The sequence below is a fragment of the Podarcis raffonei genome, chromosome 1, assembly GCF_027172205.1.
Source record: "Podarcis raffonei isolate rPodRaf1 chromosome 1, rPodRaf1.pri, whole genome shotgun sequence".
Classification (NCBI taxonomy): Eukaryota; Metazoa; Chordata; class Lepidosauria; order Squamata; family Lacertidae; genus Podarcis; species Podarcis raffonei.
The window spans coordinates 46,925,011-46,946,630 of NC_070602.1; the positions used below are offsets into that span (position 1 = coordinate 46,925,011).

General features: G+C 43.4%; 1 protein-coding gene across 4 annotated transcripts in view; it reads left to right on the forward strand.

Annotated features, from left to right (window-relative positions):
- The first annotated feature begins 7,690 nt into the window (after positions 1–7,690).
- Positions 7,691–21,620, forward strand: part of SLC8A3 (solute carrier family 8 member A3) — a 174,843-nt gene continuing 160,913 nt past the window's right edge. For 2 of the 4 annotated variants that reach the window (XM_053384830.1, XM_053384861.1), the window contains exon 1: positions 7,691–8,327. The gene's annotated coding sequence lies outside the window, so the exon portion shown is untranslated. Of the gene's footprint in view, positions 8,328–8,888; positions 9,024–21,620 lie in introns of those variants that run through there. The other 2 variants (XM_053384852.1, XM_053384841.1) reach the window with 2 other exon arrangements.

Consider the following 21,620-nt stretch of genomic DNA (forward strand, 5'->3'; position numbering starts at 1 on the left):
AAATTCTATCAATCTTAAAAAAAAAATCTCAGTGGCTTATCTGCATACTCAAGGTGGTTATAGTAAAATACGTACCACCCATCAACTGCTGGCATATAGAGCGCTGTGTCTTGTGTCTGAATGTATCAACTGCTATAAATTTGGGCAGCTGGAAGAGGAGCCAGGGGAGGCAAAGCAATACAGGATCTTATGTGATCTCGTATTATTGTTCAATACGAACACACTTTGTGGATGTTGTAGCATTTTATGAAGCTGACAGGCAGGTTTTCATTTTACCTGTATTCTGCGCATAATGAACTCATCATCATCATCATCATCATCATCATCATCATAATTTATTATTTATACCCCGCCCATTTGGCTGGGTTTCCCCAGCCACTCTGGGCGGCTTCTAACAAAGTATTAAAATACAGTGGTCTGTTAAACATTAAAAACTTCCCGAAACATTAGCTACATTTATCACTCTTTCTGGATATGCTATGCATAGACATGAGAATTAATAAAGGATGCCCTTATTTATCTATGAGTCAAGGGTTTTTATGAATTTACCCTAAAACAAATTATCTTGGTGCAGAGCCAGCAAGAGGAGAGGTGTTCTGCTTTGCTGCTGGGTTGGGGTGGTCTCCCCCCCCCCCCCCCGGCGGTGTGACAGGGCTTTGCACCAGCTTTTCCTGAAGTGAGGAGCCAATGCAAAGCCCCACTGCTGGGGGGGGGGGCGGCATCCAGACAGGATCTCTGATCCTCCCCCCCTGCCCAGCGGGGGAGACTCCTTAAGTACTTTCCGCCCCCATCATGGGGCTTTCTTTGCCTCAGGTGCTGAAATGCCTCAGGCCTCAGTCTAAGTACAAGGTCTCTTACAGCACACTCCTATGCACTTCTACTCAGAAGTAAACCCCACTGAGTTCAGTGAGCATTTCCCCAGTTCCTACTCTCATTCCAAAGTATGACGAACTAGGCATGTGTGGGAAAGTGCTAAGGCACAACAAACAACAGGGCTGAAAATAAATTTCTCAAGAAGGTGGGGAAAATACCAACATTAAGGAAATGGCAGAACAAATTATTAGGTTACGCAGAAATGGTTCTATTGACAAATAAACTAAGGGGTAATACCAAACAATCATTTATTTAAAAATGGGATATGTTCAAGAGATATTTACAAAAATGTAACAGTGATGTAACATCTATGGCAGCATTTGAATGACCTTTGTGTAAAAGTAAATATTAAGAAATAAGGGAAAATGGTACGACATGTTGTAAGAAAGTATTAGAAAATATATTAAGAGGAAGGTAATTATTAAAAGTACATTCAATATTACAAACGTTAATTACATTGGGAAATGATGGGAAGTCTACTTCATTTTATTTTACTTTATTTTACTTTATCTTAGTTTAGTTAGAAAATATGTAGAAAGAGTTATTTAATATTTAAATGTAAATTTATGTAAGGTTATTTTTTCACCCTATGTGTGGATTTAAGATACTGTATGATATCTATGAATTTCAATAAAGGATTTAAAAAGAAAGAAAGAAAATAAATCTCCCTAACGTAAAGCAAAAATATAAAACATATGATGCCCCGATCCGGAGCTTCGTATGTTGCGCACATGGAATGAACGGCCTTCACTTAGGGATGCGTGACTCTGTCAATGTCTCTTTCTCATTTTCCCAGTCTTCGGTTCTCACCCTTCCTGATGTTTCAGCACATCGTAATGGCTAGCTGATGTCCCCCTTCCATTTAGTGACTAGGAAAGTCACTGCAAGGTGGAGGAGAGCCACATGCATGCTGAGGTGAAGGACTGTAATTCAGCTCACAGCTAGATGCACTTAAGACCCATTTATTTTATTAGAAATGAGCAGCGTGCGTCTCTGAATGAAACGGCGGGCACAACTGCGGCACATCCTCTGAAGGTCTCCAGCTCCCTTTCTCATCTCTGCTGTTTTTTCCATGGTGCCCTCACTTTATGCTTAGAACTGCCTTCCAGGAAACCTGAACATCTCTCTTCCTCCAAATCCACCTTTTCCATGACACCTTTGGCATAACCTTCTAGATTCTGCCCTGCGGGTCTTGGGGAACCTGTGGTCCTCCAAATATTGTTAAACTACAAAGCCCATCATCCCTGGCCACACAAATACAGCAACATTTGGGGTGGCTGCTGGTTCCCCAACACTGCTGTACTGTAACTAAGCATGACTGAAATGTGGCTGAAATAATGCACACTTCCCTTTGTCTTGCCTACCTCCACACATATGCCTTCTATGCTACACCACCAGTGTGGTGTAGTGGTTAAGAACGGTGGACTCGTAATCTGGTGAACCGGGTTTGATTCCCCGCTCTTCCACATGCAGCTGCTGGGTGACCTTGGGCCAGTCACACTTCTCTGAAGTCTCTCAGCCCCACTCACCTCACAGAGTGTTTGTTGTGGGGGAGGAAGGGAAAGGAGAATGTTAGCCGCTTTGAGACTCCTTCAGGTAGTGATAAAGCAGGATATCAAATCCAAACTCCTCCTCTTCTTCCTGCTTCCACTATTGTCCCCTTCTCTCTTTTCTTGTTCTGCATCCAAATATAAATGGTGAGTCCCTCAGAACCAGGACCCACTCTCTTTTCCTTGGAAACTGGACCACAGCTCAGTTTCCAAGTTGGCCTTCAAGATGGTCTGAGATCCCGGAGAGTGTTGCCCATCAGGGTAAAGCAGGCAGGCCTGAACTAGCTGGCCCATGATGAGCTTCATGTTATGCAGCTCCCTAAGGCCTATGCAGGGACGCGGGTGGCGCTGTGGGTAAAACCTCAGCGCCTAGGGCTTGCCGATCACATGGTCGGTGGTTCGAATCCCCGCGGCGGGGTGAGCTCCCGTCTTTCGGTCCCAGCTCCTGCCCACCTAGCAGTTCAAAAGCACCCCTAAGTGCAAGTAGATAAATAGGTACCACTTTATAGCGGGAAGGTAAACGGTGTTCCGTGTGCTGCGCTGTTGCTGGCTCACCAGAGCAGCTTCGTCACGCTGGCCATGTGACCCGGAAGTGTCTCCGGACAGCGCTGGCCCCCGGCCTCTTAAGTGAGATGGGCACACAACCCTAGAGTCAGACATGACTGGCCCGTACGGGCAGGGGTACCTTTACCTTTAAGGCCTATGCACATTGAAGACATGCCAGCCAACTAAAACCAGCACCATTGAAATGATTTTCAAGAGGCTGGCCTTTCACTGGTTTTGAGAAGAGATTTTGGCAGGTCGGAGCTAAACAATACAAGTTGAAAGCGTTTGCAGATGATCTAGTTTTAACTCTGCAAGAGCCAGACACTAGTACGAAAAAAGTTTTGGAGATAATACAAGTTTTTGGTCGAGTGGCAGGTTTTAAGTTAAATAAACAAAAAACAAAGGTACTGGGAAAGAACTTAACGGTGGAAGAAAGAGAGAAGTTTCAGAGTGAAACTGGATTAATGGTAGCAAATAAGGTGAAATATTTAGGGGTCAATCTAACTACTAAGAATGTGAACTTATTTAAGGATAACTATGAGAAATGCTGGACAGAAATTAAGAAAGATTTGGAAATATGGTCAAATTTGAGACTTTCCTTGTTAGGCCGAATTGCTGTCATTAAGATGAATGTTTTGCCAAGAATGTTGTTTTTGTTTCAAACATTGCAGATTGTGGACAGAATGGACTGTTTTAAGAAGTGGCAGAAAGATATATCGAGATTTGTCTGGCAGGGCAAAAAGCCCAGAATAAAATTTAAGATATTAACTGATGCAAAAGAGAGAGGGGGGTTTGCCCTGCCGGACTTAAAACTTTACTATGAAGCAGCAGCTTTTTGCTGGCTGAAAGACTGGCTACTTCTTGAGAACACAGACATTTTGGATTTGGAAGGGTTCAATAATAGATTTGGTTGGCATGCATATATATGGTATGACAAGGTAAAAATTCATAAAAGCTTCAAAAACCATATTGTTAGGAAAGCATTATATAATGTTTGGATTCGTTATAAGGATCTGTTAGAAAATAAAACCCCTAGGTGGCTGTCACCAATGGAGGCTAAGGAAGTTAAAAAACTTAATATGGAATCTAAATGGCCAAAATATTGGGAAATTGTAGAACAAGAAGGTGGAAATGTGAAACTACAGAGTTATGAGAAATTGAAGTTTAAAGTAAGAGATTGGCTTCACTATTACCAGATAAATGAAGTTTTTAAACAGGACAGGAAAATCGGTTTCCAGGTGGAAAAGTCAAAGTTAGAAACAGAATTGTTAGAACCCAATACGAAGAATCTGTCTAGAATGTATAACTTGCTGCTGAAATGGAATACACAGGATGAAATGGTTAGATCAGCTATGATTAAATGGGCACAAGACATTGGTCATGACATTATGTTTGCTGACTGGGAACAGTTATGGACCACCGGTATAAAATTTACGGCATGTAATGCCTTAAGAGAGAATATTATGAAAATGATTTATAGGTGGTACATGACCCCAGTCAAGCTTGCAAAAATTTATCATTTGCCCAACAACAAATGTTGGAAATGTAATGAAACTGAAGGCACTTTCTATCACCTTTGGTGGACGTGCCCAAGGATTAAAGTCTTCTGGGAAAAGATATATAATGAAATTAAGAAGGTACTTAAGTGTACATTCCATAAAAAACCAGAGGCTTTTCTCCTGGGCATGGTGGGCCAATTGGTGTCAAAGAAAGATAGGTTGTTCTTTATGTATGCTACAACAGCAGCAAGAGTGTTATTAGCAAAGTATTGGAAGACACAAGAACTACCCACACTGGAAGAGTGGCAGACGAAGGTGATCGACTATATGGGACTGGCAGAGATGACGAGCAGAATCCGTGACCAAGGGAAAGAGACGGTGGAGGAAGACTGGAAGAAATTTAAACTTTATCTTAAAAACTCTTGTAAGATTGTGGAGTGTTAAAATGTCATGGTTTAAACAAAGCAGATTTGCAGCGATAAATGATTGGACAAGAAGAAAGAAAAAGGGTTAAAGAAAGGGGTTAATAGGTAAATTCAGACCAGGGGTTGCTGAAAAAATTTGAAATAGAGATGCAGAAAAGGGAGGCATGGGGAAGTCGCTGAAATTGGGTACATGGAAAAACTTATGGAATTATACATGTTTATATGTTTGTTTGTTAGTGTTTGTTTTTTGTATTGTTTTATATTATATGTTGAAAAACCAATAAAAAATTTATTAAAAAAAAAAGAGAAGAGATTTTGGGATGCCACCAGTGCCTTTTCCCCCTGGAGGTACTCAATGGTACGCATTATGTGCACCTACCCCCCCCCCAATGTTAAAAGTGTGGCACTTACTGTAACAACTACGTGGTGAATATTGGCACCTCTTTCTTTCTTTCTAAAAAAAAAAGCACTGGATGCTGCAATGATACATATTAGCTCCTGAATCTCATGCAAGCACAATGTTGCTGTTGAAGTCATTTAGGCTTGGCCAGAACAGCCTGCTATGGCCGTCAAACAGGGGAAGCCCCTGCAATGGGCTTGAGGCTCTGCAAGAGCTTCCCCTTAAGGAAAAGCCCTTGCAAAGCCTTGCTGCCTGGCAGTGGGGGGCAAACTCTGCAAGGGCATCCAGCAGGCCCCCCTCTCGCTGAACCTCGGTGAGAGAGGATGTTCCGGAGAGCTTTGCCATTAACCCCCTCCAACCCTAAAGGTGGTGGGAGACCAGTAGCAAAGCAGAGCTGCTCCAGCGACAGTGGTTGGGCAGGCAAGATGCTGCCTCTTGCTTTTCCACCACCTGAGGTGGCTGCTTCACCCTGCCCCATCTGTGGGCCGGCTCTGCTGTCAAAAATAACCAGTTTGTATGTGACCCAACTTTGCAGGACATTTCTTCCTATTTATGCTTTCATTTGGGTAGTAGAAGCTCAGGTTTCTGCACACACGAGAGGTCAGAGTTGGGAAATCACGAACACAAAGGCCAAGGGAATATAGTTAAGTTTCAAAGCAAGTTCTACAGCCACATGTGAGATGGGAGGAGAGGGAGGAAAGAGGAATCCTTGTAACTATTTGACACGCATTGATGTGCTTGGTTGCGGAGATGAGTTGAAATGAAACATCTGCGCACCTCAAATCACTGTCTGTCTTAGCATACTGCTACAGCTGCAAAACACATCTGGAGTCCTGCTTCCGCCGACAAGAATTATGTATCTTTGTGCCTCAACCTACTTTCTGCTCCTGCTTGGAATTATTAAAGACACCTAGCACTAAAAATCCTAGCACTAAAAAAAAATCCAGTAGTGATGTATGGAAGTGAGAGCTGGACCATAAAGAAGGCTGATCGCCGAAGAATTGATGCTTTTGAATTATGGTGCTGGAAGAGACTCTTGAGAGTCCCATGGACTGCAAGAAGATCAAACGCATCCATTTTTAAGGAAATCAGCCCTGAGTGCTCACTGGAAGGACAGATTGTGAAGCTGAGGTTCCAGTACTTTGGCCACCTCATGAGAAGAGAAGACTCCCTGGAGAAGACCCTGATGTTGGGAAAGATGGAGGGCACAAGGAGAAGGGGGCGACAGAGGACGAGATGGTTGGATAGTGTTTTCGAGGTTACCAGCATGAGTTTGACCAAACTGCGGGAGGCAGTGGAGGACAGAGGTGCCTGGCGTTCTCTGGTCCATGGGGTCACGAAGAGTCGGACACAACTAAACGACTAAACAACAACAACAAAGCACTAAATATAAGAGGCTGAAACCACAGAGCATCTTCATTTAAAAACTAAAAACTGATAAACTAATGCAAGCTAAGATGGCGGTGCTTTTGCACAGCTCCCATTCATTTCTAGGGAGCCTGGGCAGGAGAACTTCCCCGTGGATCTCTATAATGTAGCCTTTAAAGCAGGGATCACCCCATGCCAAGCGGCAGGCCTCTTGGAACGGACTGACGGCATGCTTGCTCATGGCAAATTTAGAGGCAATTACAGGCAGCGGGGTGGAGATCTACTCATGGTCTCCAGTTGCAAAACTCAAAAGCTATCATTCTCCTCCAGGCGGATGGAACCCACAGTTTGAAGCCTGGTCATTTGTCACTGAAGCCAAACAGCAATTTGTGAGGCAGTGGGTCATATTTTTAGCTTCCAAATGGTTGCTGCTGCCTCCCAAGTAGTTATTTGACTTCGGTTAAGAAAGATGACTGGGCGCATTCCCACCAACTCCACCACGGCCACATGAACTGGCTGCATCCAACCGATTCCCAAAAGCCAACACGGATTCTGCCTAAGCAGTTTTCAGCAGCTATATTTATTCTCTCTCAGATGTCCTTGGCAGATACTTCCAACCGAATGAAAGATTTGGGTTAGTTTGGGGTTTTGCTTTTCTTCTTCTGAAAAAATAATAATATTCCAAGGGTCAGATCTTGTTCTCCCTCCCCCTATTGCTACCCCCAATATAGAAGGTGCAAAGTCAAAGCCACATAACTAAAAGGGGAGGAGGGGAGAATCTCTGCCCCCCCCGGGGGTCTCCAGTCATCTGTTCGTCCGTCCATTCGTCCGTCCGTCGGAGAGAGGCAGCCCATTCATGTATTTATTTTGCGCGGGTCTTGCCTGTGGTTCCCTGCGCTTCAAAGTACACAATCCGAAAAGCCCCCCCCCCCCGCAGCGTTGCGAAGGATAAATATGCATGGCTTGTAATTCGGTTGCAGTTCTTGCTCCCAGCTGATAGGGTGACGTGGAGTTTGGAGAGGCTCGCAGATTGGCTTTTTGATTTGGCTTCTCTGCTGCAGTTGTGCACAAGGCTGGCTGGGTCTGCCTCTCATCCAGAAAGCAAGCAGGCGCCGAGGTTGGCCCGCTTGCTGTCTTGCCAGGCTGCAAAGTCTCCCTCTCTCTCTTCTGAAGCACCAGGGATGGTGTGAGAAGAAGCCCACCCTGCTGTCTATTTTCTTTTGGAAGAGGCGGGGTGTGCCGCCACCACCACCTCCCTCCCAACCACCCCCGCCCTTCTCGCTCGCCCACCTTATCTTCATCTCCACTGTGCCTCCCTCCCCCCCTCCAAATTACTCTGCACACACCACCGAGCATAAGCGAGGCCGGGCGGTGGGGAGGGGGAATCGCCCGTGTTTTTTAAACCCACGCACTTCCCCTTTTTCAAATGCACTTCCCCACGCGCAGCGGTGGAAGAGGAGCTCGGTCCACCGGCGAGCCAGGCAAGTTGGATTGACATGCCAAGGAGGCCCCCCCTCGCACCCTCTCCGCTCCACACCTCACCATCCTCCCTCCTGTCCTGGCAACGATCGGGCACGAGATGCAATGAGATCGCTTTAGAGAACCGGAAGGATCTGTAAACTGGGGAGCAAGGAGGACCCCCGCCCCCCCGCAAAGAATCAGAAAGGTAAGTGGCAGAGGTCCATTATCATTTCACTGTAAACAAAATATGCAGGTTTGTGGCTGGGAAGTCCTAGTTTTCGCTACTGCATATAGTTGCGTCTGTATGTGTGCGTTTAGGGAGAGGAGAGGGAAGGGTCTCCTTGCAAAAACCAAGCCCCCCATCAGAAAACTGCTGGATCAGATGTTGCAAATGCAAACAGGAGGGCCGTTTCCCTGCTTGGAGGATGGAGCTGTCGCTTGCCTGCGTGTGAGGCTGTGCATTTGTGAGTGCGTGTGTGTGTGTTGCACATGCATATGGAGATAAGCCGGGTGCTGCAGCCTCGCATCCTAGTTTTGCACGCAGACCGTTTGAAGGAGCCGGAGGAAATTGCAGGGAAGGAGGGGATCTGTTCGGGGTTTGTGCTCCGTCAAAAGGTGCATGGAAGCAGGCTGCCCCTGCTCGCTTTTGCCTGCCGCTCTCCAAACTCTCCTGCCACCCCACCCCCTCGCCGTAGCGGCTTTTGCACGGGGATCAGGAGGGAGGCTGGGTGAGATTTTAATATAATAACAAGCCGGCAAGGGCTCCGGCGAGAAGCGTGCAGGGCGCTCCGTTTCACAGCCAAAACCCGGGGATTCCTTGATTCCTTGCTGCCGAACTTGCTGACAGCCTTTTGGAACAGATGCAGGAGGGAAGGGCGAGAGAGGTGGCTCGGTGCAGGAGGTGAGGGGAGACGAGGATTTGGGGTTTTTTTCCCGGGGGGGGGAGGGAAGGGAAGGGAAGCAGGAGCAATGGGCAGAATAGATGCCTTTAATGCAGTGGCCATAAATTTCTTTTTCTCTCCCCAAACGCCCTATTTGGGTCTTGTTTGGGTCTGGAGCTGTAGCTGAGAGCTTTGCAAACGGAGACCTCATAAACGAATCGGTTTGCTCCTTAAAAAAAACAGCGATCGTGCTGGGATCACTCCACAGAACATCTATATGTCTGTTTTAATGGCCGAGGAGGGGTTGTTCGGGTAGAGAGAAGGGCCGGCTGCAGTTCAAGGAAAAGGGATTTCCAGCCTCTGTTTGGGCTCGGGACCCATTTCAAAATGAAAGCAAAGGAAGCCCTTGCATGCAAGCCCCCCCCCCCCCGCAATCCTCCCATGTGTTTGCGCGGGTCTCCCTTTCCCCCCTCGACTTGCGCGATTAATCTTAGGCAGCTGTCGTGCTCCATCCACTACCGCCGAGATCTTGTTTACCTCGGTTTTCAAATATAGCTCCTGCGCCATCCACTTTCCTAAATAGGGCAGGGAGGGCAGTTCACTTTGTAGGAACAGGAGGCAAGGGGGCGGAAGGGGATCGTGGCTGCTTCCTCGGAAGGGGCTCACGCCTTGCCCCTTCCTGGCTTGTTGGGCCTACCAAGCCCATTCTCCCTTTTCCTTTAAAAAACACCACCAAAATGTCAGGAGGGAGAACCGGGGCCAAAGAGCCCCCAAGCCTAGAGTGAAAAATCACGTGTATGCCCCCAACCCTTTTTTGAATAAGGGGTTCAGCCAGTTAAAAATAAGGGACACTTGTAGATCAGGTGCTTCTCTTTGGAAGTGTAGTGCTGCTGCCCTATTCAGGAATAAATGAAAATACATACAGGTTAAGTTTTTTTTTTTTTTAATGCTAAGGGTCAATTTTGAAAACTTAATACAGGAACAAATATTAGTTATTGTTTATCTCTTCTGAAATGTGATGTTTCCCCCTTCCTCTGCAGATTCTGAAAATACACATTTGTCCTATCCTGACAGGACCGTTTCCCTTTAACGAGAAGCATGCAAATGTGGTTCTTAGTTTGTGTGGCATAGCTCTGTCCTGTAGAACAGTCCTAAATAACACAGTTCTCAATGGAAAATGAAAGAAAAGAGATATTTGAAGAAGGGTTTTCTGGTGGGACCAAGATTGCCTTGCTTGCTACTTCTTAATTCCGATGGTTATTCTACGTGGCCATTTTTAGAATATAGTGGTTATGTGGTGGAGTCACCACAAACCTGACTTTGGCGTGGCGCCTTGGGGAGTTCTTTGGTAGACGTGTACTGAGATTGTAGATACACACATCCTGATTCCAGCTGCCTTTTGGAAAGCTTTTCAGGTAATGTGTACACTGGCTTTAACTAAACTTGCTGTGGTATTTTCTTTGGAAAGGACAAACTTCCAAAGCAGTGGAAATAAAACCAGCCTTCTCTGTATAGCCTGCACTCTTTTTGCTCAGGGTACCTGAGAACGCTTTCTGATTTCATCCATCTTCATAATTAGCCCGTAATGGAAGGTCACCTGTTATCAGTTGGGAGGTAGACCAAGAAAAATGATCAAGGCTGCCTACTGGCATCCAAACCCACTTCCTTTTAGTTCAACCCTCTAGTGCAGAACAACACTGGGTTTCTCTTCTGTTGTTCTCATTGGTTGCTTGCTAATAATCCATCTCTTGGATGGATTGAGACTGGAGGAACTCAAGTGGCTGAAATTCTGTGCAGTTGGAACAGGATGATCCCTCCTAGTCAGTAAAAGTTTCATTCATGAGAAGCTGGGCTTTAGATATTTATTTCATTTTTTTCTGCATTGACTGGTAAAAGTATCCATTTGATGTAACTCTGTAATTTCAGCGAACCTTTGGTGTAACACTGCAATTTCACATGGTAGCTATAACAAGCCGGTGTCCCACAATGATAGGAGTGGACCTTCTTTTCTGTGGGAAGGCTCTGTTCTTCAATTAGACACTGCTAGATGGTAGAAGATGTACTTAGTGGGGATCATGTGTGTGTTGCATGATTAAAGGACAAAATCTGAATTAAAGAGGAAAGCTTTGAGTTGAGCAAGTTAAAAGGAATGATTTGTGGGATTCCACTTCTGTACCCACCAATATTTTGTGACGTGACCTTGGACAAGTCACTCAAGCTTCTTCTGCGTTCTTGAGAGTAACCAGCCCGATATTTATCTACTGCAGAATGAAAGAGGAGGAACTGAAATCTATTCAATAGAGGTTACATGTGTGTTTATCACAGCAGCAAAATATTAATGCTAATTTCAGAGTAAGAAAATGCCATATTCAGGTACTCCAAAAGCTGGGAGCCAAGAAAGCTCTGGTAACGGCTGGGTCAGCTCCACGCTTGAGTGAGGTCCTCAACAATGTGGGTTCCCACTTACATTGATGGCCATTCTCCCTTAGGCATACTTGGAAGAAGTGGCAGCAGTGCTCCAAGACTGGCTCGGAGCTGGCATTTTAATATCTCACAGTGTCCCATGGCACCAGACATAGTGTCACGCTTGTGCTTTTATGGGAAATGGAAGTGGGGGGTCCCAGGGCACATGTCAGTTCCGGGGGACCCTGGCAGTTGCTGATGTCTAGCCAGGACAACAGCATATTAAAGCTGTTGCTATCTGTGGAGTGTGCTGGATAGGCTTTAGCCAGAGAGACATTGGTCAATTGTTTCTCTTGAAAGCTCTTTTATTGGTATTGGGTGAATAATTTCATTTATTCGTAAAGAGTAATGAGCAACCCTCTGCAGCTTCTCTCAATGCTCTAACAGCAAAGACATTAGCAGCCATGGAGGCAATGGAATTTTTATGTGTTTGGTAACACCACAAGGCCATCTGGATTTCTCTGGTTTTATGGCTGCTGGGCAAGTTCCTGATAGCATTAGATTGTGGATCACACTGTATGTGGAGGAATAGGAGACACTACCATTTTTGCATTTTTTTTCTGACAGCAGCAGAGTAACACACTCAAAGCCACCCACCCCAGACATATATACCATGTTTGCATTCTCATGATGTGCATCCTGTTTAGGTCATTTAAATGTACATACCTGTATAATAAACATTTGTCTCTTCACTTACCAGTGAGAATGTCCTTCCAATAGACTGAAGAGCTGCCTAGTTGCTCTCAGTACATACAAAATGATTTGCTTCGCATTTCGAAGAAGAACACAGTGGGAATGCTGGCAGAGTGGCTAAGCCAGTGACATATGAATTAGGAAATCCCTTCGCCCTGAACTCACTAGTGACCATAGGACAGGGTTAGCAGTTATGGTGCCCTCCACTTGTTCCTGAACTACAACTCCAGTCCCATCACCTCTGATCATTGCCCATGCCAGCTGGGGCTGTTGTTGGAATCCAACAACACTTGAAGTGCATCATGGTGGCCACTGCGTGCCATAGACAGACCTCTGTCTCTTAGATCTGCATTTGTAATACAGTCATACCTCATGTTGCGTCTGCTTCAGGTTGCGTGTTTTCATCTTGCGTCCCGCGGCAACCTGGAAGTACCAGAACGGGTTACTTCCGGGTTTCGCCACTCACGCATGCGCAGAAGCACTAAATCGCACCATGCACAGACGTGGCACTTCAGCTTACATCAGTTCCGTGTTACGAATGGGCCTCCGGAATGGATCCCGTCCGTAACACGAGGTTCCACTGTAATGGATTAATGATACTGATCTACGTTACAGGATGTTTTGGTATGTGAAGTCCTTTGAACACACCCAAGTGCTATGCAAGTATAAATATTATACCATGTGCACCCTATGTTTATTTGGGAGAAGTAGCTGGCCTATAATCTTCGTGAATTATGCTGCCATGAAACCAGCTTCCTGTTAAAAAATTTTTTTTGCATGGATTTCTCATCATTGGTTTTAAGGGAGCTGTGCATCTAAGATGTTATGTTATTTTTACATCTACCAAAGCATGAAAAAAGTCATTTTAAGTGGGCCTGTTCTGAGATGTCTGACACAGTGCTTGTAGGCAGCAGAACTGCTTAAAACTCGATGTTGTTCATTTATGAATTCTGCTTGATAACTAGCCCTAGAGTGTGCCTAGAAATTGCCAGTGGCCCTTTGCGTCCAGGCAGAAAAATGCATCAAGAGTGCCTGGTGAAAATGCAAGCTGGAGTTGAAGCCTTTCTAATATATATTCTGAAGTTTATGAATCACAGTAACCATTACAGATAATCTGCCCGGAGACTACAGTTCTCAGTGCTGCTTCACCAGAAATGTACTCTTAACTAGGCATTCTACAAAAGTTGGGATACACTAAGAGCAAGAAGTCCAGGTTTTAGTTTATTAGTTTCTTTCAGAAACAACAATGAACACTGCTACAATCTAGCATTACTATCCTACTAGAATTTCTTACACAGATTGTAGATAAGTGATATAAAATAAATGAAATAAAATACTGTTTCAGCCACTTTGGGGAATTTCCTGAGTTTGAAAATGAGGCCTCCTAAATTTCCTCATTCACTAAAAGTGACACTTTTGCCCCATGGGTACTTGCTTAGTGCTGATTACTCTGTTCTAACGCTGGACTAGATGAAGATGGTGGGGGTGATGATTTGTTTGTTTGTTTACCTATCCTTCACCCTAAGGTTCCAGGGCAGGTTACAATATTAAAACACAATATTTAAAAACCGTCATAAAGTGGGAACTAAAAATATACACCTCAAGTGTCAAAAGACAGGGTAAAGAGGTGTGTCATTAGCATTTGCCTGAAACTGTATAAGGAAGATACCAGACGCACCTCTGTTTGCAGCCACTTTGCTCCTCCATGGTCCCTTTGGGTGATGCAACACGCTAAGCCAAGATCTGTGTCATGGTTAAGCTGCCTCCAGACTAACCATGAGCTAGAACCAAGGTCTGGTTACAGCCAAGGTTCAGATAACATACTAAACCTTTGCTTAGCTCATTGAGTGGTAGCAGCAAAAAGGAGCAGAGAGGCTGCAAGATGTTCTCTGGGAGCTCACGTTTTCTATCTAAGCCATTGTTTGACTTAGTGTGATGTGCAAAATACTGTCATGTTCATTTCTTTCTTTCCTCCCCCACACACTACAGATCCCAGAGCAGGCCTTAAAAAAACTCCTCTAACCACATCCCTTTAGGATGTTTGAGTTTTCACGGCATACTGGCAGTGACTTAAATAGCGAAATTTATCTCCCTTTTTAAAAATTTTAAAAATGTTTAGATTAGTACCAGCCCTCCTAAACACCTTTTCTGGAAGTAAGGTTTTGTTGCAGCTTTCTAATAATTAATTGGTGCTAAGGCCGGCAGCCTGATCCATCATTAGCAACCAAAAGAGCAGAAGTAGCAAGGAATAGTTTTGTTTCAAAAGCTGTCATTGCACTGTTATGATAAACTTATTTTAGACTGCAGCAGACTATCCCCATTTTTAGGAAGTTGCTGTGGAGTGTATCCTCAGTTTGCATTGCCCTAGAACATCCTCTGGTAGTTTATCCGAAGAGGGCAGCCATTTGGATGAGCATGGCAGGTTTGTAGAATACTCTAGGCCAGTCTTCCTTAACCTGGCATCCTCCTGATGTGGTTGGATTGCAACTCCTGTAGTAGCTGACATTGTTATGCTAGTGTCTGGGGTGAGGGGAGATGTCAAAAACATCTGTAGCTCATCAGGTAGAGGAAGATGGCCATAAGCCAAGCCTACATAACATGTGACCTACCCAGCCAAATGCAGACCACAAGCCATGGGCAAATTATATTATTTGCTGGGATGGGCAAGCTTGGAATTCAAGCAGCGGCAGACAAGGAGATTAGCAGGTTGGGTTAAACTTGATGTGTTTATGCTGGGCTGGTCTGTTCAAGACCACAGAAAATTTAAAATACCCACCCCCACCCCGCAATCATCACAGTGGGTGTGAACATTTTAAATGTTTTATAGATCTCCAAACATAACTCAGTGGAATGGATTTAGGCCCACTAAAAGGCAGAATAAGTCCTTAGTTATCTTAGATTAACAAAAAAACCACACCATTATTACCCCTTATTGCTGTTTGTAATACTATAATATATAACTCTGTAATACTCAATACCATGAAACTGAAAGGGAGAAGGAGGTTAGGTAGTACTTGAAATCCCAAGTGCCATATTTGTTAGGAGAACTGTTTAAAATAAGTAGCACTTATTTCCAGAGTAAGATGTTTTAGATGCAATTGTTAGGAAATCAGCAGTTGTGGGTATTGGCCCCAATCCACTCAGTGTTAAACACTTTCAAAGTTCTATTGATCTTTTAGAAGAAACAGTCACGTGTCCCAGGGAAATCTGGAATGTTAGGAAGTGCTTAAAAGTCTGGCTGAATTCTGTTTTGTTGTTGCATGTAACAGATTCAGCAACCTTTTGAACAACAAGTGAGAGATCCTCAGCTAAACTGGTAATCCAGTGTGTTATTGCAGGCAATATTTTGTTGTTATACAAATATTAAAATGTACTTGTTCTCTCTGCTCCCCTCCCCCCCCCGTAACCAGATTCTGTTTTTTAAAAAACATTTCACATGAAAGCCAAATGAGTATTTTCTTTAGCTGGCCTTCTTCAGTGTGTTTTAACATGCTCCAGCTTGGGCTGCCTGCCAAATTTCATTTGTTTCTCAATCAAGCAATAATATGATCTAATTCAATATTTAAAGAAATTAAATAAACACAGAGACCGTTTTTATGTTGTGGCAGAAGCTGTAAAGTCAGGAAAATCATCCACAGATCTCCCAATTGAGAGACTCCATACTTTTGCTTCTGGCACATATTACTTATTTTGCAGAGTATTCCAATTGATTTAGCTAAGAAGAACCCTAACGTTTTGATCCAATTTGCTAACATATGGTAAATGGTTCAGAGTACCTGATGGGGATATCTAGGATCAGATGCCGTTACTGGGCTTTTTAAAAGTGGCAAGCAAGCAAGCAAACAAACAAACAAACAGGAAAACATTCTTTTAAAGTTACTGGCTCAGAAAATCAGTCCGTCTGCCCAAACATACATACATTAGACTGCAGTTCTCTGCATACTTACTTGTGAACAAGCTCTGTTGAACCCAATGGGACTTACTTCTGAATAAATATGCATAGGTTTTCTCTCTTAGTCATTTGCCTGAAAAAAAGGAGCAGATGTAGCTCTTCCAGGTTATAGCAGTTTACTTTCATGGTCATCTGGAACAAATTCTCTCACCACAGGTGACCAGGCAAGAGGACTTTTTCACTGCTGCTTTTTGGCAGAATCTGTACTGTCACTGAAGCAAACATTTGTTCATTCACTTCAGTGAAGCAAGAGCATGCATTACGTAAGGGCGCTGTGGCCATTTTGCTTATTAGAAAAGTCTCTTCCTCTTTTTACGCTGGAGGCGATGACTTGCGGCCTGTAGTCTTAAGACAGTGCTGAAGTTGTCGAACCACACCATTTCTCCAGTGGATCCACTAACTTGACCGTAATTAATGCTGGATAAAGGAAAGTTGTGGGTTCCAGCGTAGCTGTCCTTAGAATAGTCTGTTGCTGACCAAGTCTGTGCCACATTGGTCTGTGGCTACAGCAGGTGTGAAAATGGAACAGGTATTTCCTGCCACATTGTCTTCTCAGCTGAAGTTTTATTGGAGCTCCTAACTGCGTTGTGTCAGGTGTGTGGGTGTCAGACCCAGCCAATGGCAAGGCAAGAAGGGATATGGCACGGGCCATCTTCAGACACTACCACTCTGACAGGTGCGCTGCTAACACCTCACTGAGGTACCCTTTTATCTTCTTTCAATGAGTATCAGTCAGCTGGGATCTTTGAGATACCATTATAATATTTTACGGTGCCCCCACAACATAGTTCCTCTCCAGAACACTGTGGCACAGTTGGGATCTAGGAGCTGCAATTTTAGTTTCCCACAGAAAGTTGGTATCTGACACAGCTCCCATTACAAGTCTAGCCCTCTTTACATGATACAATAAAGAATGATGACACAAGTATATGAAATGGGAAGCTGGAGACAAGCATGTCAGTCACATGGTTCTCCGACCCATGGAAGGCAATCTTTGGGAGTCTTTCCTTTTCAAAATTAATTTGCACAATGTGAAAAATAATAGGAAGCATCCTTATCATAAAGAATACAAATAGAATGTTATGTTTATGAGGGCTGAAACCCATTAAGAGCACTCCCAAGAACAGGTCTGTCATTAGAAAATATACTTATCTCTGTGTTAATCTACTTAGCTAAAACTTAGAAAGCAGGACAAGGGTTACCAATGCAGGCTAGCTCCCTTGCTTCTTTTATACTTTTTAAAAAGAAGCCTATTCTTGTTCAAACCCACTAAATCCATTCAAATCCTTGCTACCCCACAATTGCTTTACCCATAGGGTATAGTGAAATTCCACATTTTGATGTACCATTCTTGCAGCTGGGGAGATTGATTATTTTTCCAATACCTTAAAGTGTCCTCACCACCACAATCATAAATAACAATAATTTCTCTTTCACCTGTGAGACAACATCTTTAAAATAATTCAATAAAAGTAGTTTAGAGTCGAACTATAGTCTATATTTCAAAATCATTTGAACATTCTGTAAAATCTCTTGCCTATAATTCTTTGCCACGGGGCAGGTCCACCACCAGTGGGAAAAGTTAGTCTGTCCATTCCACATTTCCAATTATTAGAACGCTTGGTTTTATAAATCCTAAATAAACCTGATAAAGATTAGGTACCAATTTATCCACATTTTAATGTATTATCTATTAAGGTTATTGATGCTGTGTATCTGTTGATATTTAGCCAACTATATTTCCGTATGCCATCAAAAACTATTCTCTAAATATTATTTCCCTTTTCATGTGTGGTATAACTGATTTGGCTCTCTTCTTTGGATAATATAATTAAACAAATTCTAGATGGTGCATATATATATATATATATATATATATATATATATATCCCAAATTTGTTTTTCTGAATTGCTTTAACTGCTTCAGTTCATTTACATTCAATCTTAACCAATAGTTTAGAAAGTCTCATATTTGAAAATTATCGAATAATATTAAATTTGAATGTTCCAATCTATCCTCCATCTGTGTTAAAGCTACAATAAAAAATTTATTAAGACTGCCCTTTTGGCCGTTAGTGAATGTACCAATAGCCCAATTTTTATAAAATTTCTGAGGCCAGTGGGGAAAATTGGGGTTTATCCCACATGTTCCATAACCTCAGGAAGATGCTGCTTGGCCCCTTTGTTGTCGTTGTCGTCATTCATCCACAAAAGAGCATTTGGCAGGATTCCTACAAAATGTAGTTCAGTATCATTTATGTAGTCTTGCCCTGCTTCTTGATACCATTCTGATATCCGCACTAAATGGATGGCCAGATGCCTTCTATATTTGTGGATGCTCCCCACACATTTCAGAACCGCAGGGTAAATTGTGCATGAGTATAGAAGTCTCCCCACTTCAGAAGAAGATTGTTCCCCCAGAAGTTGGGAGGTGTTGGAATGGGGGGGGGGCAGAGCTAACAGTCTCATCTGTGCTGCTCCCCCTCTTTATTGCAGTGCTTGAAGCAGGTTTCTGTCACACCTATAATCCCTTATTAGTTCCCATAATTCAGCTACTGGGGCCATGCTGAATATCTAAATCTAAAGAGAAATCTTTCTGCAAGTTTTTTTTTTTTTTTAATGACACATTTAGGCTAGTTGCCTCAGAACTGTATCTCTTCATAACTGAACTCCAAGCAAAGTGAGATCGTGATTAATTAAAATAATAATAATAATCCCAAATTAGCCTTGTGGGTGGGTTGCTAGGCTGCCAGCAATGGGGGCAATAAACGTAGATTCTTTGTGAAATTGCTTACTTCAGGGGCTTTTGTTCCTGATTTGCTGACATTTAAGGGCCATCACCATGGAACAAGATGGAAGCTTGGTAGCTACAGGTGGTTACATTCACACCAGTTTTTGAGTGAAATGGTTGCTTTATCATCATCACCCCAATCCACTTTATAGCACCCTAGATCGCTTTATGAGGTGTAAGAATACCTCAGGTCTATTGGCCAGACAGGAAATCTGTTGGTGTGTTGACCAAGTTATCTCTGGGGCTTCACACAGGAGCATAAAATTATTTGACTGTTTTAAATAGCTCCTAATGTGAATGTAATCTCTGTGTAGATGAAACCTTGACTTCAGTTTATGTTCAGTTTTTTTTGAATGAGTTCTTTCCTGAAGTAATGTTATTCATATGTGAACTAATGAATGAAAAAGTGCAGGTGATGCTTTTTGGTGCCGTATGTGACCTGAGTGGAATGCATCTGTGCTTACGACTTCCTTGATACTGTCAGAGGTCCCTCTGCAATGGCAATAGCATCACTCGCATCTCTAGGATCACGTCCACCCAGAATGGAGGGAGATGTAGCATTAGGAAGCGGGGATAGCTGTGATGCAGGAAACAGCTGTATTGTCGCCTGTACAGTGGTACCTCGGGCTACATATGCTTCAGCTTACAGATGCTTCAGGTTACAGACTCCGCTAACCCAGAAATAGTACCTCGGGTTAAGAACTTTGCTTCAGGATGAGAACAGAAATCATGCTCCGGCGGCAGGGCGGCAGCAGGAGGCCCCATTAGCTACAGTGGTGCTTCAGGTTAAGAACAGTTTCAGGTTAAGAACGGACCTCCGGAACGAATTAAGTACTTAACCCGAGGTACCACTGTACCTCTTAACAAAAAATCTACCTAGATCTGCTTCATAGGGTGTGAGATGGAATATTATGCATTTGAACCAAAGGACTGGGGAGGGGGTGGAGAATTAAAAATGAAGGAAAACCCAAGACAAGTTTACAAAATGGCAGGGCATCACTTTGAGACAGGGAGCCAATATGGTGCCTTATGGATGCTTCAGACTACAACAGGCTTCCTCAACCTTGGCCCTTCAGATGTTTTCCCATCATCCCTGACCACTGGTCCTGCTAGCAAGGGATCATGGGAGTTGAAGGCCAAAAACATCTGGAGGGCCAAGGTTGAGGAAGCCTGGACTACAATTTCCATCTTCTCTGGCTTTTATCCGTGGGGCTTCTGGGAGTTGTAGTCCAAAACTTCTGGAGGGCTCTACACCCTGCTTTAGGGATAGGGACGGGAGGTGTGTCTGCTGGGGCTTAATGATGATGTGTTGGAATTGCATCCTGGGGGGGAATATATCCTTCCGATATTTTAATTTTTTTTAGGGGCAGAGCATGGGGGGGAAAGGAAGAAGGGACAGTTGTGTCACATACCATTAATTATGTGATAAGAAAAATCCGCTTCACATTCCAGATCCTTGTACAGCCACCTTCCGCACAGCAGTAAAAATTGCAATGAATGGGCTACTTGGGAGAAATAGTCCACTTTTTCAGCTGCAAATACTGTGAATTTAAGTGCTCCAAAATGTAATCCTGCTGCATCAGAGGAACGACTTGAGGGAAGGCACGCCAAATGAGAATCAAATGCACATTTATTGTAAAATAAACTGATTGTGCAGAAAGGCTCTGAGATACGGCTGCCAAACAAATGAGACCTATTTGAGAAGAGAAATCATCCTTCCTTAACTTTCACTCCATCCCTTTGAGATACCTTGTCTCATCTGATTCTCCCCAGATTTAGTTCAGCACAAATTCAGTTTATGCTGTCCTTCAGCTTGTCATGGTCCAAATATTATTTGCCACTCTTGACATTCCTGTTGATCTCAGAATTTCCTGTGAAGTTACTATTCAATGCTTATAAGCAAAACGAGGACAACCAGATTCTACCTTGGGACCTGCATCCAATTGCTGTTGTCAGCCTATGACCCAGGCAAATAGGGGACTGTGGGTATCCAAACAGCGGTCTGTGCATACTTTTCTAGCTATTTAGTTCAATCCATCACCTGTTCTCCCTTGCATTGGCACCAGTGGGATGTCCCCCCAACCCCAATGCTAATTCCTAATTGCTACACAGGAGATGTGATTTTTCTGAAATTTCCACTAGTGAAGGAATGCCCAAATCTTTCCTCCATACACTGCAGTGATGATGACTATTTCCTTCCCACCAGGTATCTAACTAAGAATGACCAACAGCAGGATTGCTAAGCATGCTGTTAAGTGTCACATGTTTCTAGACCCTCACTATTTCAGGCGTCTAGGCAAGGCAAGAGTTTCAAATATGGCTTAAACTCATAATAATAATTCAGGCACACACAAAAATAAAATAGCATTTCTACTATTTCTACAGGACTTTAAAATAGTCTGAAATCTGGAAAATAACCACTTTGAGATGAAAAATTTTAAAGAATGGGAAACTCTCCCTTTATTTTTTACAGAACTAAATACTTAGATCAGTGGTGTCCAAACTGTATTACTGGAGTCCTTGGAATCACCGGGACTTCCTTGATGGCAAGAATGAAAATGGCAGACCATCATTATTGATTTTATAGGATGTATTATTTCAGTTGTACACTTCTATTTCAGTTGGACACTATTTTTGCAGATAAATTTTCCCTAAAATAACACATTTTTTGGTGTTACTTTCACTAATGTGCATTTTTTACAGGCACTCAAACCTATC